The sequence below is a fragment of the Sander vitreus genome, chromosome 7 (genome assembly GCF_031162955.1).
Source record: "Sander vitreus isolate 19-12246 chromosome 7, sanVit1, whole genome shotgun sequence".
Taxonomy (NCBI): Eukaryota; Metazoa; Chordata; class Actinopteri; order Perciformes; family Percidae; genus Sander; species Sander vitreus.
In genome coordinates, this window is record NC_135861.1 from 10,492,042 (window position 1) to 10,506,723 (window position 14,682).

Here is a 14,682-nt window from a genome sequence, read left to right on the forward strand (position 1 = left end):
CAGAGTAAGCTATATAAGAATATGTAGCCTGTAATAATTATAATAAATATAGGCTATATAGACAAAATATATATTTCTACAACAGCAATGTAAGTTATTAAACACAACTGTAATCACAACTTGCAGTGGTTCACATTTATTACGTATGCAGCTTTTGTGCCTTTAGTAACCCTCGACAGTTAGGATGCTCGTGCACTTCCGGAACTTTCGTAATGGATTTTTTTTTGTGCAGAGCGCATGCAGGGAGCCAGGGACCATCAGGACTGACCCTTTTCTTTGAGCAAGAAACTGATGAATGAGTGGAAGCGGCCAAGCCTGCCCTGCATCTCATTACCACTTCAGAAATAAAAGCGTTTCTCGCGGAGGGACTCGCCGCAGAAACGGGGGACCGAAGGTGAGCTACACACCGGGTTTTATGTCCGCTTGTAAAGGTTTTTTTTTGCTGTTAAACCCTATTTTTTGCTGTTTGCATTGTTGCGGGGCGTCAATTAGGCTCCAGACAAAAGAGGAGCACGCTGCACTTGTGCACCTCCGCTTCCTTCTGTCTGCATTGCTGTTGCAGCCTCCTTCCGTGTTATGAAACAAGCAAGCACGCTACTTGCTTTTTTTCATGACATGCCTCCTCGGAACAAGCCGTGAAACGAGCCGGGCACACGAACAGCAAACAGAGCTGACGCATCTGCGGGGTTAAATAGCCCAGCTGAAATGCATGGGCGCCTAATTTGTGGCAGTGTTACATAACAGCCAGTTAGGCTATGAAGGCAAACCAAACATGGAAGTGGCTTATGTAAAGAGTTATGTAAATTGAGGCTTAAATGCCAAGTTAGGTAGTTCCATAATCACCTTAATCAGCTATTATCTGTTTGTAGTTGAACCCCCTAAAGTTGTTTTCAGTTGGCAGAAAAATTTAGGGCCACCCCATGGCTCAATATAGCACTTTGTATTTGAGGCAACCAGCTTCAGCACTCACCCTTGGTGGTGGAATCAGCTGTACTACAAAGATTTGAGGTAGGCTATGTAACACTAGGAAGTGAGATGGTGAATAACTTAAAGCCCTGGTAGTTAATACTGTTTCCTGTGTCCACTCACTTTCAGGTGAAAACTGTCACTGTTGCAACTTTTGACAGTTGATCATATGTGAACAGAGATGTGACTGAAGTAAAGAGCTCAGGAGAAGAGGGATGTGTGTAATTAGCTGACTAAGCAACCACTTTAAAACATTTGTGGTTGAACTAGCTTCAACGAGACTGATAGCAAGTTACACAAAAGAGCTTTAGACTTGGGACTTCAAAAAAGACTTAAAAGGATACTCCACTTGCACTCAAAATGGTGCCATTACCCACAATGCAACTCAACTACTGACTCCTCAGTTTGGAGATTCAGGTTTGTTATGCTAGTAGCGGCTAATGTAGCCTTGATCTGCTAGCCTCAAGCGGAGATGAGGACCGGGGTACAGAGGTCTGGCTAGTTCACTTTCTAACTTGTCACCTCCAGATTTTAAAAAGAATTTCAGACTTGTAGTCTTCAGCCCCAACCGACGCTGACTCAAGTGACGTCCCATCATCCCTCTAGAGCCACAAAAGGCTTTATACAACTTTTTTTCACTTGTGCATGCTGGGCCACTGTCATGGCTTACCCGGGACACTTGCCGGGACTGAGCCATTGCTAATGTTATTGGCTTAAGCTATGCTTTACCTGGTTCCACAAGTCAGCATATCTGCTGTGAAAAAGGTGCAGCAGCTGAATATTACTTGCAACATTTTTGGTATAACTCCTCAGTTTGATCGAACACTTGATTACAATTCCTCTGGCGTTTCCCTCTGTGATGTACCTACATTCCCTCTATGTACTTCAGTCATTTCAATTTCCCAGAATGCCTTTTTACAACCCTCAGAGAAGAGCTTGAGCTTGTTATATGCAGGAGGAGAGTGTGATGCCAGAGAGCAGAGAAAAATGAAAAAGGTTAAGTCATGCTTTAATCAATACCAAACAGGTCTTCTAGTTGCAGTGAACTATGTTGTCTCTACTATGGATTTCTGTCTGTATGGCTGTTAAATATGTGTGTAGCTTCAGACAGAAGTCCTTGTTTGATTTTGAGGGATCTGTGACAAAAACATTTTAGTTTGTTGCTGAGTTGAAGCTTCAGATTGTTTTCCTCTTGCTGCAAAGGAAACTCATAATCTGTTGTCTTTGACTATCTTATCTCCTAAAAGTCCATAGGTGTGTTTGAATTACTGGCTGTGATTTGGTGGCCATGACATGTAGCTTTCACTGTTGCCTTTCAAGTCTTTTTATGGGGGGGGATTATTGTATAGCTGACTAGGCATTTTGTTTCCAAGTCACATACTGTATCAGGTTGATCGACCCGTGGCGGGAGGATCAGGTTCTAATAGTCAGATTTTCAGGCTTTTCTGTCTGCCTCCGCTGTAGCTGTTGATTCAGAGACTTTGTTGACCTTGGGTCAGGTATCTAGTGAACCACTTCAGCCAGACACAACCTTAGCTGATGAAACCCTCTCTCCCCAAACCCACTCATTTTATCATTCTTTCGGGCAACATCGGACGGAAGAAGATTTTGCATGAATGTTTATTGTCGTCATTGTAAAAGGTTTGTTTGATGGTGTGCTTTCTTTAGTGAAGGTCAGTCTGTCTTTAAACATTCTTTAACCTGCAGCCACTGGGTGCCAAAGTATTTATTTATTTATTTTTTTTTATGGGAGGTGATGGTGATAAGTGTGGGCATGAAGGTTACAGTAAAACAAATTATTTACACCATGCGCTGCAAGAATATGGCTAGGAGAATCATTAAAGATCCCTGCCACCCGGATAATGGCCTTTTCTCCTCTGAGGTCGGAAAAAAGGTACCGCATATTGATCAGACTGTCTGGAATGGATGCTCTGCACTGGTGGCTATGTCAGAGCTATTGTCAACACTGTTTACATGTGCCTAGTTTGTGTTAAGTATGAAATTTTGAAGAAAATGATAAGTCGTTTGCCAAGGTTAATTTGTTTAAGATCAGATAAGAGAAACTGTCACAAGTGACAGAAATCTGTCTTTGACAGGGCAGGCTTAAATGACATGAAATACGTATAGAACATAAAGATACATATAGAAACAGTGTACGAACATGTGCCAAATGCAAAAAACAGTGCAAGAAGAAGCCTGAATGGAGCTGTTTGATGTTGTCTATGTATGGCTGTTAAGTGTGGTGATGGCAGTGGGGGTGAAGGATTTTTTTTATATGTTTTTTCTTGTAAATGGGACTCTGTAGCGTCGACCTGATGGCAGTAACTGAAAGGATTGGTGAAGGGGTTGGGTGGGATCCTGTTTGATTTATAGTGGCCTTCCTGAGTACAGAACGGGTGTGAAGTTCTGTCTGGAGGGATTTGGGGGGAGCCAATTATCTTGCTGGCCTGATTTTTATTTAAAGTTTTTAATTATTTTTTTTTTTTTTTTTTAAGTTTTGTTTTGTGTTTGATAGTGAGGGCATTGTACCAGGCGGCGATATTGATTTTTGTTTTTTTGTCCCCTTTTAGAGTCCAATTTTCTGTTTTTAATGTTGAAAGGATTATCTAGGGACACTTTTGTGGCACTCTCCTTTTTCATCCCTCTCTTTCATCCTTTCATCACTGTCCGTCAGTCTACTCCTGCTAGCGAGCTCAGCGGGCGGCTGAGCACAGGAACAGAGTGCTCAGAACAGCACAGGAGTGATGGAAGGATTGAGCGAGGGAATGAGGAGGGTGGCTACTGCTTGCCTCCTTGACAGTTCTGCACATTAATGACAAACCGTTTGTCTATGAGAGTGGAGGAACTGTGTTTTTTGTCAGTGTAACAAGTGATGGGAACCATTAACCTGCTAGCTATCACTTCCAAATAGCTGTAGCGATGTAGTTGGGTAGTTTAGAAAAGTTAAACAAAATTAAACAAAAATTCACTGGTATTTTCAGTGGTATATTATGATTCTATCTAGTTAAAATCAAGGGAGTAAATGAAGAATTAGGGAAAATAGACAATACAAAATTGTCTGTGTGAAATAAACTTTTTATTAAATGGTTGGTTTTAATTCAGCTACAAGATCATACTAGGATTTTTTGCTCTCTTTATTTTTTATTCAAATCAAAGTTGCAAACCAAAAGCCCTTTCGAAAAGCATTTTTAAAAATGTTGGAAAGAACAGATCAACCCTGGGTTGGAAAGGCAAAGTCTTTGATTTAAGAAATACTCTTATTTAAAACAAGCCAGTGCAAATATCATGAAAGATTTGCCTTGTTGTAGCTGCATCTTAAATTAAGAAATATGTTGTTCACGGATTATATTTAAAACAAGACTTTTTATCTTATGGTACATTAAAAATACTAGGCCTGTCAGCATTACTCGCGAGGCGATTAAGGGCCGAGCATAATGCGTTCATTTGTTTTAATCGTATTAATCGCATGTCGCCATTTAATTTATTTATTTTCACTTCACTCAGCTTTGTGTCGTGCCTAACAGGCTACTATTTTGCCGTACTTCCTCGTAACACATCCTGCTGCTGCAGGAATAGCAATGCGGATTATTATTATTATTAAACATTTAATTTTGACGATATGGCTTTAGCAATAAACAAGCCATTCTTTAATGTCACCAACTATAGTGAGGGCATTGTACCAGGCGGCAATATTGATTTTTGTTTTTTTGTCCCCTTTTAGAGTCCAATTTTCTGTTTTTAATGTTGAAAGGATTATCTAGGGACACTTTTGTGGCACTCTCCTTTTTCATCCCTCTCTTTCATCCTTTCATCACTGTCCGTCAGTCTACTCCTGCTAGCGAGCTCAGCGGGCGGCTGAGCACAGGAACAGAGTGCTCAGAACAGCACAGGAGTGATGGAAGGATTGAGCGAGGAATGAGGAGGGTGGCTACTGCTTGCCTCCTTGACAGTTCTGCACATTAATGACAAACCGTTTGTCTATGAGAGTGGAGGAACTGTGTTTTTTGTCAGTGTAACAAGTGATGGGAACCATTAACCTGCTAGCTATCACTTCCAAATAGCTGTAGCGATGTAGTTGGGTAGTTTAGAAAAAATTAAACAAAAAATTCACTGGTATTTTCAGTGGTATATTATGATTCTATCTAGTTAAAATCAAGGGAGTAAATGAAGAATTAGGGAAAATAGACAATACAAAAATTGTCTGTGTGAAATAAACTTTTTATTAAATGGTTGGTTTTTAATTCAGCTACAAGATCATACTAGGATTTTTTGCTCTCTTTATTTTTTTATTCAAATCAAAGTTGCAAACCAAAAGCCCTTTCGAAAAGCATTTTTTAAAAAATGTTGGAAAGAACAGATCAACCCTGGGTTGGAAAGGCAAAGTCTTTGATTTAAGAAATACTCTTATTTAAAACAAGCCAGTGCAAATATCATGAAAGATTTGCCTTGTTGTAGCTGCATCTTAAATTAAGAAATATGTTGTTCACGGATTATATTTAAAACAAGACTTTTTATCTTATGGTACATTAAAAATACTAGGCCTGTCAGCATTACTCGCGAGGCGATTAAGGGCCGAGCATAATGCGTTCATTTGTTTTAATCGTATTAATCGCATGTCGCCATTTAATTTATTTATTTTCACTTCACTCAGCTTTGTGTCGTGCCTAACAGGCTACTATTTTGCCGTACTTCCTCGTAACACATCCTGCTGCTGCAGGAATAGCAATGCGTATTATTATTAAACATTTAATTTTGACGATATGGCTTTAGCAATAAACAAGCCATTCTTTAATGTCACCAACTGTTTAGTACCCTTCTTTTTTACTTTCTTAATTAGTCAGTTAAGGCACCGGTGCCATTTTTAAAAGTACCGCTTTAGCACCGGTATCCAAACCAAACAATACCCAACCCTAATATTGAATCTAGATTCAAATGTGTGACTAGATTCACACAGTTTTCTTTAGTTTACAATAAATAAATAAATAAATAATAAACAAATACAAATTTTAAAATCAAGTTCATAAAGTCATTTTCTTTGCATTCATTTGATTCCCAATCAAGATACACTGATAAGAATTGCTTTCCATTGTTAATATGTTAATATTAAAAACAGTTCTGAAATGCAAAATAATAGAATTTTTATCATGTGGTAAAACATGCGATTAATCGCGATTAACTATAGAACTTCAACGATTAATCGCGATTAAGAAAATGTAATCGTTTGACAGCCCTAAAAAATACTAAACATATTTGCCTTTCAAAGACAAAGCAGATAAATGATATTTAATATTTAAGATTATAAGAATAAGTAGAAACCAGCAGGTCCATCCGTCTCTCTGAGCTATACTGTAGATGGGGACAGAAAGGGAGGTGAGACCAGTGTGGGTCTCCCTGGCTGAATCTCACTTCCCTTAAATTGCATCCACGGTTCCGTCCCTTCCTCGCGTCTTAGTCCGTCCCACTAAGGAAACATGGGAGAGGCGGAGGAAATCATGGGAGGAACGAGGAAACGAGGAAATGTGTTTTTTAGAGGGCTGCAACGTTTCCTCTGAAGCACTACGTGAATTTGTCAGTTGTTTGGGCGCCGTTAGCAATGGCGTTCAGCTGCACGGCTTCCAGGAAGGCTGCTCTTGAGACTCATAGCTCCTCGGAGATCAAGCCTTGATCCTCAGGGCAGGAATGAGAGCTTTGAGCCGGCCTTCACGGAGGAACGAGGCGCTATCAAATAAGAGACGTGAGATTCAGCCCCTGATCCACACTGCTTCTTGAGCTCGCTGAACCCTAAAACAGTGGGGGAGGGGTGGAAGCGCCAGCATCTGTTTGACCTACACTCCTTGTAAAAACACAAGAGGGAGAGTGATGCTGGGCAGAGCAGTCTGACTGACCTCCACTGCTCATATTCAGAGACTGAAACATCACAGTGGGAAATGTAGTTGAAATGGGTTTAAGTAGAGAGTTAGTAAGAGTTTTACCTTTTTGGCCAGAGAGTTTAAATCACTGGAAAAAGAAAGGGAGGAAGGAATGTAGGGCGACTGAGACTCTGACCTCCACTCCTTATGTTTTAGTAATTCTTAAACATCTACTGTAGGGAGTGGATGGACCGCTGTGTGTACTTATACTTTGCTAGTTTACTTACTATAACTTTAACATTTTTAATGGGAGAGGAATGTGTAGGGACATTGTCAGCAATTTCTAGTTTTCCTCTCTCATCAAGAGAGGTGAGGAATTCCAGACTAGTTTAATGATAGGCAGACAGATTATTTTAAGAGGATGGAAGAATAAAAGGGTGCCGTCAATCCAGTAGTGGGCTTGTGAGATGGCTAGGGTGGCTGTGTTTGAAAATTTTTTGCCAGATTGGATGTCTTACTAGAAAATGGGGCTTTGTGGTGTCATTTATACGTTTGTTTTTGTTTATGGTTTATTGTCTATTTTGTTACTATTCTGTTGAATGGTTTTGAATATTGTAGTTCATGTGTCATCTTATCTTGATTTTTTGTTTGTGTGAGTGGTGATGATGAAGGGGCTGGGGGTTCATGTTGTGAGTTGTATGTTTTGTATTTTGTTACAAAATGAAAAATAAAAAAAATTGTTAATCACAATCCCTGATTCGTGTCATAGTCGTTGAACTATAGGGGATAAAGGAATAGATGCAATAAGGGACCACTGTCTGGCTTACAGCACTAAATCTGCTGTACATTATACATTTATCATTTTACATGTACTGTATATACCGGTCCATCACTGGAGTTGTACGCATAGATATGTCTTATTGGCTTTCTTGTTGGGTGTTTGGTGATCATAAAACTGTAAACAAAGGGAAAGTTGGATAAATGGCTCTAAGCCATCATAGCAGCAGGATGGCTCAGTTGTCAGAGGTTTCACAACTGAAAGGTCAGACTCGGTTCAATGTTACTGACAAACTGTCCCTAACTGTGACATTTGGTCTGCTGTTTATTACAACAGGTATTAGAAATTCCTTAATATAAGGCAGTGTAATACAGCGCCACCTCAAAATGACTGTAGGGGAAAATCAACTCCAGCGTGACACTCAGTGAAAATGGGATCGGCTTAATAAAGATGATTTATTGCAGGCAATTGTATTGGAATGCATTATATTGTACAGGTGGACCTCAAACGGTAACCTGGTGTACGTTCTATGGCATTTTTATGTTGTCGGGTCATTTGTTATGATTAGTTACTGCTAATGTTCTTCCAAGTCTTCCACTGAGTATATGTTCATGGTGAGTAATTTGTATATTAGGGCTGCAACTAATGATTATTTTCAGTGTTGAATAATTTGCCCATTATTTTCTCGCTTAGTTGTTGGGTCTATAAAATGGTGAAAAATCAATCTGTTTTCCAAAGGCCAATATGATATCCTCAGATGTCTTGTTTTGTCCACAACTCAGAATGTCATAGCGGAGTTTAGAGTGTGTGTGTGTGTGTGTGTGTGTGTGTGTGTGTGTGTGCGCTGTAGACCCACCAGTATGTTTTCTTGTACGTTAGAACCTATTGAACTAATCAAAGTGTATGTGTAGTCATTGCTTCATAATGGAAACTAACATGACTGAGTTGTCGTGGTGATGATTATATAAGCAGCCAAACTGACTGGGTTAATGTGAACTCATTCATCTGTCCTGAATTGTAACAAACAGGATTCCAAACAACTGTCTGATGCCAGACGTTTCGATTTTCCTGTGGGTGAAGCAGTCGAGCTGCAGCACAGTACTGGCGTTTACATACTGTAATAATTAGCTTGAATGCCACAGTCCAGAGACACATCTCTGGCTACTGCATGCGTTGCCACATAAATGTATTAACGAAGCGACGGCCCAAAGCTTTTTGAGTATCTTAGATAACTGCTGGGTCTTAGTTATTTACCTCTGCAGACTTTGTTTTGGTCCTATAAATGATTAAGCTCAGAAGTCAGAAAGGGTCCGTGCAGATACACAAAACACAATTGTAGTAGTCTCGCATTGCCAGACCTACATCCACAGCACTGGGGAGGAAGGTCTGGCTGGTCCACACAATATTCCAGGATAGAAGACAAATGTGCTCTGGTTAATTGGCATTTCTTAAACAATCGCAAGTAGAGATGCACCGATTACAATTTTCTAGGCCGATTCCGATTTTTCATTGAGTTTGACCTGTCGATACCGATTTTAGCCAATATTATTTGTTTTCTAACCACTTTACAGCACACACCAATATTTTATTTTCTGTCTTTTCTTTAATAGAACATTTTTCATTGAACATTTTTTTAACAGATAATCGATCGCTATAAAATATAACTATATAAATTACTCGTGGTGTGGGAAATTCACACACATCTAAAGTTCAATGTTATGGAAGAACAATTTCCTCCTTTTCACATCCAATATCCAACTAAAATAATTTGATATATTTAGCAAACTAAACTTCTGTATGAAAACAGGGAAAATGGGTAATGGCAATAAAATAATATATAAATAACAAATAAAAAGAAATAGCCTTGCAGTATAACGATATTTCTCAAAACACACACACAGTCCTATTGCAATCACTTGTACATCAAGTTTTTCTTCGCAAAAAGCAGATGTCTGTTTCTTCTCTCATCTGCCACATGTCCAGCCAGGCTAAACAAGCGCTCACTGTTTAAACGTCAACAGTAACGTTACCTGAAAACAGCGTGTAGTTCCTTTTTTTTAGCAAGTTTGCTGTATTTGTCATTGTGCATAAATATGAACAATAACGTTTGCTGTCAACGGGCTTATCTGCTAACGTTAGCAATCAACGGTTACCTCGGAACAGTCCAGCAAATAGACGGTAGGCTACCCTAGGGTGCCGTTACCTGAAACAGACGATTTAACGTCACCGCTCTTTTTACGCACAGTTTAGCAACAAAACTAAACGCTGAGGGAAGATTACTACGTTTTTAAGATTTACTACGTTGGTTTTGAGCGGAATGCACCCCCAGTAACCTGGAAAGCATTTTAAACCGTAATGTTAATACAGCGTGTCGGGGGAATACGCGTCTCCTGCAGCAGGGAAAGTCCGAGGCAGAGGGACCGCAGCGTTCGCTTGTCTCATCTGGGGTCTGATAAACAGTTAATTCATCAAATTCAGTGTGCCCAACGCCATTTTCCAATAAACTGTAGCTATCATATTTCACGGGACCCGCGTGAGTGCGGTTTTCATGTTCCAGTTGTTCAGCCTCAGAGGGGAGAAGAACGGCTGACCGTTCGCCTGAGATCAGTAGAGCGGACGTGTATATGTGGGACGTGAGCCATGTATAATTACGACTTCATGACTTTTCATAAATAGCTGAAGGAGCTGCGGTGTGCCGCTGCACGTGCATATAGCGGAAACCATGCGTGTGAGAGGGAGACAACGCCAGTATTTTGAATTTGTACTGCAGTAACTATTTTAAACACTAGCTGTCAGTATTACATATTTCACCTTTAAATCTTTTACTACAACATGATTGGATATTATGTTTAAGAAGGACTGTTTAATGATTATTTTCATCCTCAATTATTCTGTTGATTAAGGTGATGCCTTCATTTCTTTTGTGCAACCAGCAGTTCAAAAGAAATTTAGTTTAAAATGATCTTAAACAAAAGCAGCAAATCTGTACATTTGGAAAGCAGTGAGTGTTCATTAAATAGTTTGATCCACTAATCAACTTACCATTTCAGAAGTATGTAGAAGTCTATAAAGAGGCAGTAGCAAGGGCTTATTAGATACCCAAAATGACTCTCTTCAGGTGTAAACAAACACACCTTTAACTCAACTTCAGATCCAAATGTTTTATCATATTTAGCTTTTTTTGGTTCAGCAATCAATCCATTTTTCGAGACGGATCTATTCAACACCACATTTTTGATGAACAATCGGTCTTCCACACACGTTTTTCCCTGTTGGATCACATTCCCTTTTTGATGTGTCTGATAAACCTGAGAAAAAAGATGCAATTTGGAGACATATGGGAAAAATCTAAGATTTCTTTTGATAAACATCTGCTGGCTTGCCAATATGAAAAGGGATTTTGAAAAGGAATCTGTCTAAGATCTTGATTGTGGAAGGAAATGAATTTCTGTTGAGAGAATAGTGCCTATGACTCAAAATAAAACAAATAATTTATCAGCAGAAAGGTGACCCAAACGGTTTTGTTTCAATTGTTCAACTTAACTCTTCAGTGTCAGTGCAGTCATATACTTCTCTTCATTCTGAAGGTCAAACAGGGTTTTTATCAGCAGTTTGGTATTGGCTGCAGGCAGAATAAGCCACCTCCTTTTGTGGTTTATGTAGGTTAAGCAGAGGAGACCCTTCTCCAGCGTCCCCATGCGAACCCTAAACAACCCCAATGAACCCTCTATACCCTCACTGATTGGCTGGAGACCAGCCAGCAATATCCAATTAGAGATCATCTTGGCGCAATGATCACTCCCTTGCCGCCTCTCGACCCCTCCCAGTTCAACTACATGGACTCTGAAGGTATCGATTAAGTGTGTGAGCTCCTGCATTGCATCGGTGCTCTTCATTTTCTTCTTGTTTTCTTTGTTAAACTGTGCTCGGATGCTGCAGGCCAAAGGGAGCACAGGGGGGCGGGAATTAGATATGACGCACAGATTGGCCCAAGGGTTTACCTGTTTAAAAATATCCTGTGAAGCGAGTCGATGCAGATCAGCATTGTTCACTGATCCAGGTCACTAATTTGTGCGAGGCTCCTAGGCCAATGCATTAACTGCAGGCTTATCCTGAGTAAACTTGTGCGTGTTGTAGGTATTTACAGCTTCAAAGACAGAATTAGAATTAGAAAAACAGTTTCTTTCTGAGCAGTCAGAGGTCCAAATTAGAATCAGCAAGCTGCAGGTGTGAGGAATATGTTACAGGTCAGATACTGTGGCCACATTTACATGAACTCTGAGATATGCTTATTTGATTTTGTGTTGTTTGACATTATGCAAACCAAGCATATGCTGCACATTGAACAAGAAATATAAAATGTATATTACTGCCTCTGAACTGACGTGAAATGACATGCAGCAAAGGGCCGCAGGTCGGAGTGGAACCTGCAGCTGCTGCATCGAGGAGTAAACCTCTACACATGGGCTCCCGCTCTACCAGATGAGCTAACCAGTCACCCTAGCAACATCTTTTGGATACACTTAAACATATGAATTGATCAGGTCCGTCTCCTGACTTGAGGTCCAGTCAACAAAGCAAACCCACAAATGGGATTTTAAGAAGTCATGAACCTTCAACAATGTCTGAATTAGAAATGCCTAGTAAGCATTTGCATGGGATAATGAAGAGACTAAAATATGAGCTGCTCTAACACACATTGGGTGAAGATTTGAGTATTTTGCAAATGCAGTGTGTATTTGAACAGTATGTGTGTCATGACTTAATTGGTTAACTGCCGCCCTCCCCATCACCAGCCTTCATTATTGTGTAATTCTGTTACACAAGCGAGGGGATGTGATGCAGATCTCCTTAGTCTGTAAGCCAGTCCAACATTAAAAGCAAGATGTTATACAATATCCATTTTCAGAACCACAAATTGAAGGGCTATTCTTGCGAATGACCTGCTTTTGGGAAATGGGCGATGTGCGGTCAGTTGACATCGGTGTAGTGCATCATCAGACTGTTAGTTTATCAAAGGAGACTGATCCGTTGTTAGTGGTTGTAAATTAAAGGAAAATAGCTCTGTCTCAAGCTAAATGAATCTACTGAAATTAGTTTATTGTTAGTTTTCTGGCACCATAGCTTTTGATAAATTGTACATTAACATCATGCCAGTGTTGGCATGTTCAGCAGTGCTTATTTACTCCTTTTGATGTGAAGGTGAGGTACAAGGGAAAGGCTTTTGAAAACGCAACAGCTATGGTCATACTTCTTTAATTCAAATTATAAACTCAAACCACCGTTCAGTCTTTCATGCTGTAATTCTTCAGAGCTCATTTAAAAAAAAAAAAAAACTCTTAAGCATATCTGAGATTAATTTAATCAAAATGTACAGATCATGCCAAATCAGGCTTTTTAGGAAAGTTTTACTTGATGCAGTTCATTTTCTTGGTTCTTTAATGCCCCCTCTCTCTTTGTTTCCTCCCTTGTTTAAAGTGTGTGTGTGTGTGTGTGTGTGTGTGTGTGTGTGTGTGTGTGTGTGTGTGTGTGTGTGTGTGTGTGTGTGTGTGTGTGTGTGTGTGTGTGTGTGTGTGTGTGTGTGTGTGTGTGTGTGTGTGTGTGTGTGTGTGTGTGTGTGTGTGTGTGTGTGTGGAATTAGGTTAAGATGAGGAGCAAAGGCAAGCATTATATCAGTGAAGGGTGGAGATACAAATGGTGTGTGTGTGAGAAGTGGAGTTGAAAAAAAGGTTTGATTTTTAAACCGCCTTTCAAGCTTTGAGAAAGCAAGGGGGAGATGTAGTGAAACTGGAGGGTGTGTGTAATGTCTTACAATGTCAAACTTTTCTTCTAGTAAGCTGAACAGTGGCATTATTAGCCAGATATTATGTAAGGCAGCTTATGCAAGCAGCTGTCTCTCTCTCTCTCTCTCTCTCTCTCTCTCTCTCTCTCTCTCTCTCTCTCTCATTACAGATTTTTCCATTTTTTTTGTCTTGTAGATTTTGAAACTGTTTTCTGGAAAAACACTTTCACATTGACAGCAGAACACATGACTGATATTTAATATTGAAGTCAGAGTTTCCCACAGGCAAATAATTTGTTCTGGTTGGAGCGGGTGGGTTGAAGGGAAGGTGAAAGGCTGCTGCAAAACAACAATGCAGTCACAAGCTTGGTGACTTGGCCTTTTGTACAATTACAATTTCTGATGAGAAGAGTTACTGTATTTTTGTACAGTTTCACAATCTACAACATTCTTGCCGGTCCGGATATTCAATTTCATTTTCAGATTGTATTAAAACAAAGAAATGCAAAAAGCAGTTCTGTTTTGGTGTGCAGTCCAAATAAATATTATTCACACATCATTCTTACCCTATAGAAGTTAGAAGTATAGTAATTAATCATTATAGTTTGTGCTCCCGCCACAGTCTTCCTAAACTGAATGCAATGAAAAATGACACATGCTTGTTCATAGCCAGTGTATGTTAGCTGCCCAGTTTGAAGATGTTGGTTAAATGGCACCAACATTTGGCCTTATCATAACTGGCCTGGCAACCCAAAGGCCAAGGTTTTGCTTCCAGATTTGTGTGGTGACTTACGATGTTGGGTGTCTGGGGTTCCCCCCCTCCCCCCAAAAAAAATTATGAGCATTAAACACTTAATTTCCTGCATTCTGGTGAATTTTTATGCCCCCATTTCTTTTTTCTGAATACAAAATTATTGCAGGCAATGGATGGCATTATATTTAGTTCATAGCGAATGTCCACCTTCAGGTAGTTAAAAAGGTTGTAAGTTAAGAAGAAACCAAAAGAAGAGTCTAACCTACATTCTGGACTATCATGTTCTGTATGTTATGTAACTGTTATTTTACAGCCTGAAGGCCTGACATGATGGCCTGATTTCCTAGTGTATAAAGTTACATAAATCCTGATAAATCAAGTACTTTTTGGCAGGATGTGACTTCCATGTTATGTAGGCTGTTAACAAGCTGTGCAGGATGTCTGCCGGAGTTTAATGTGACCAACATTTGACTGTGTATAATGTTACTTTTAGGGAGTTAGTTTTTTATCAAGACACATTGTTCACAGTGGCCTTAAAGTTTCTATGTTTCTT

General features: G+C 39.7%; 1 protein-coding gene across 2 annotated transcripts in view; it reads left to right on the top strand.

Moving 5' to 3' along the window:
• The first annotated feature begins 239 nt into the window (after positions 1-239).
• LOC144520651 (helicase ARIP4-like) overlaps positions 240-14,682 on the top strand; it is an 81,118-nt gene continuing 66,675 nt past the window's right edge. The window contains exon 1 of one of the 2 annotated variants that reach the window (XM_078254531.1): positions 240-394. The gene's annotated coding sequence lies outside the window, so the exon portion shown is untranslated. The remainder of the gene's footprint in view (positions 395-14,682) is intronic. The other variant, XM_078254532.1, reaches the window with a different exon arrangement.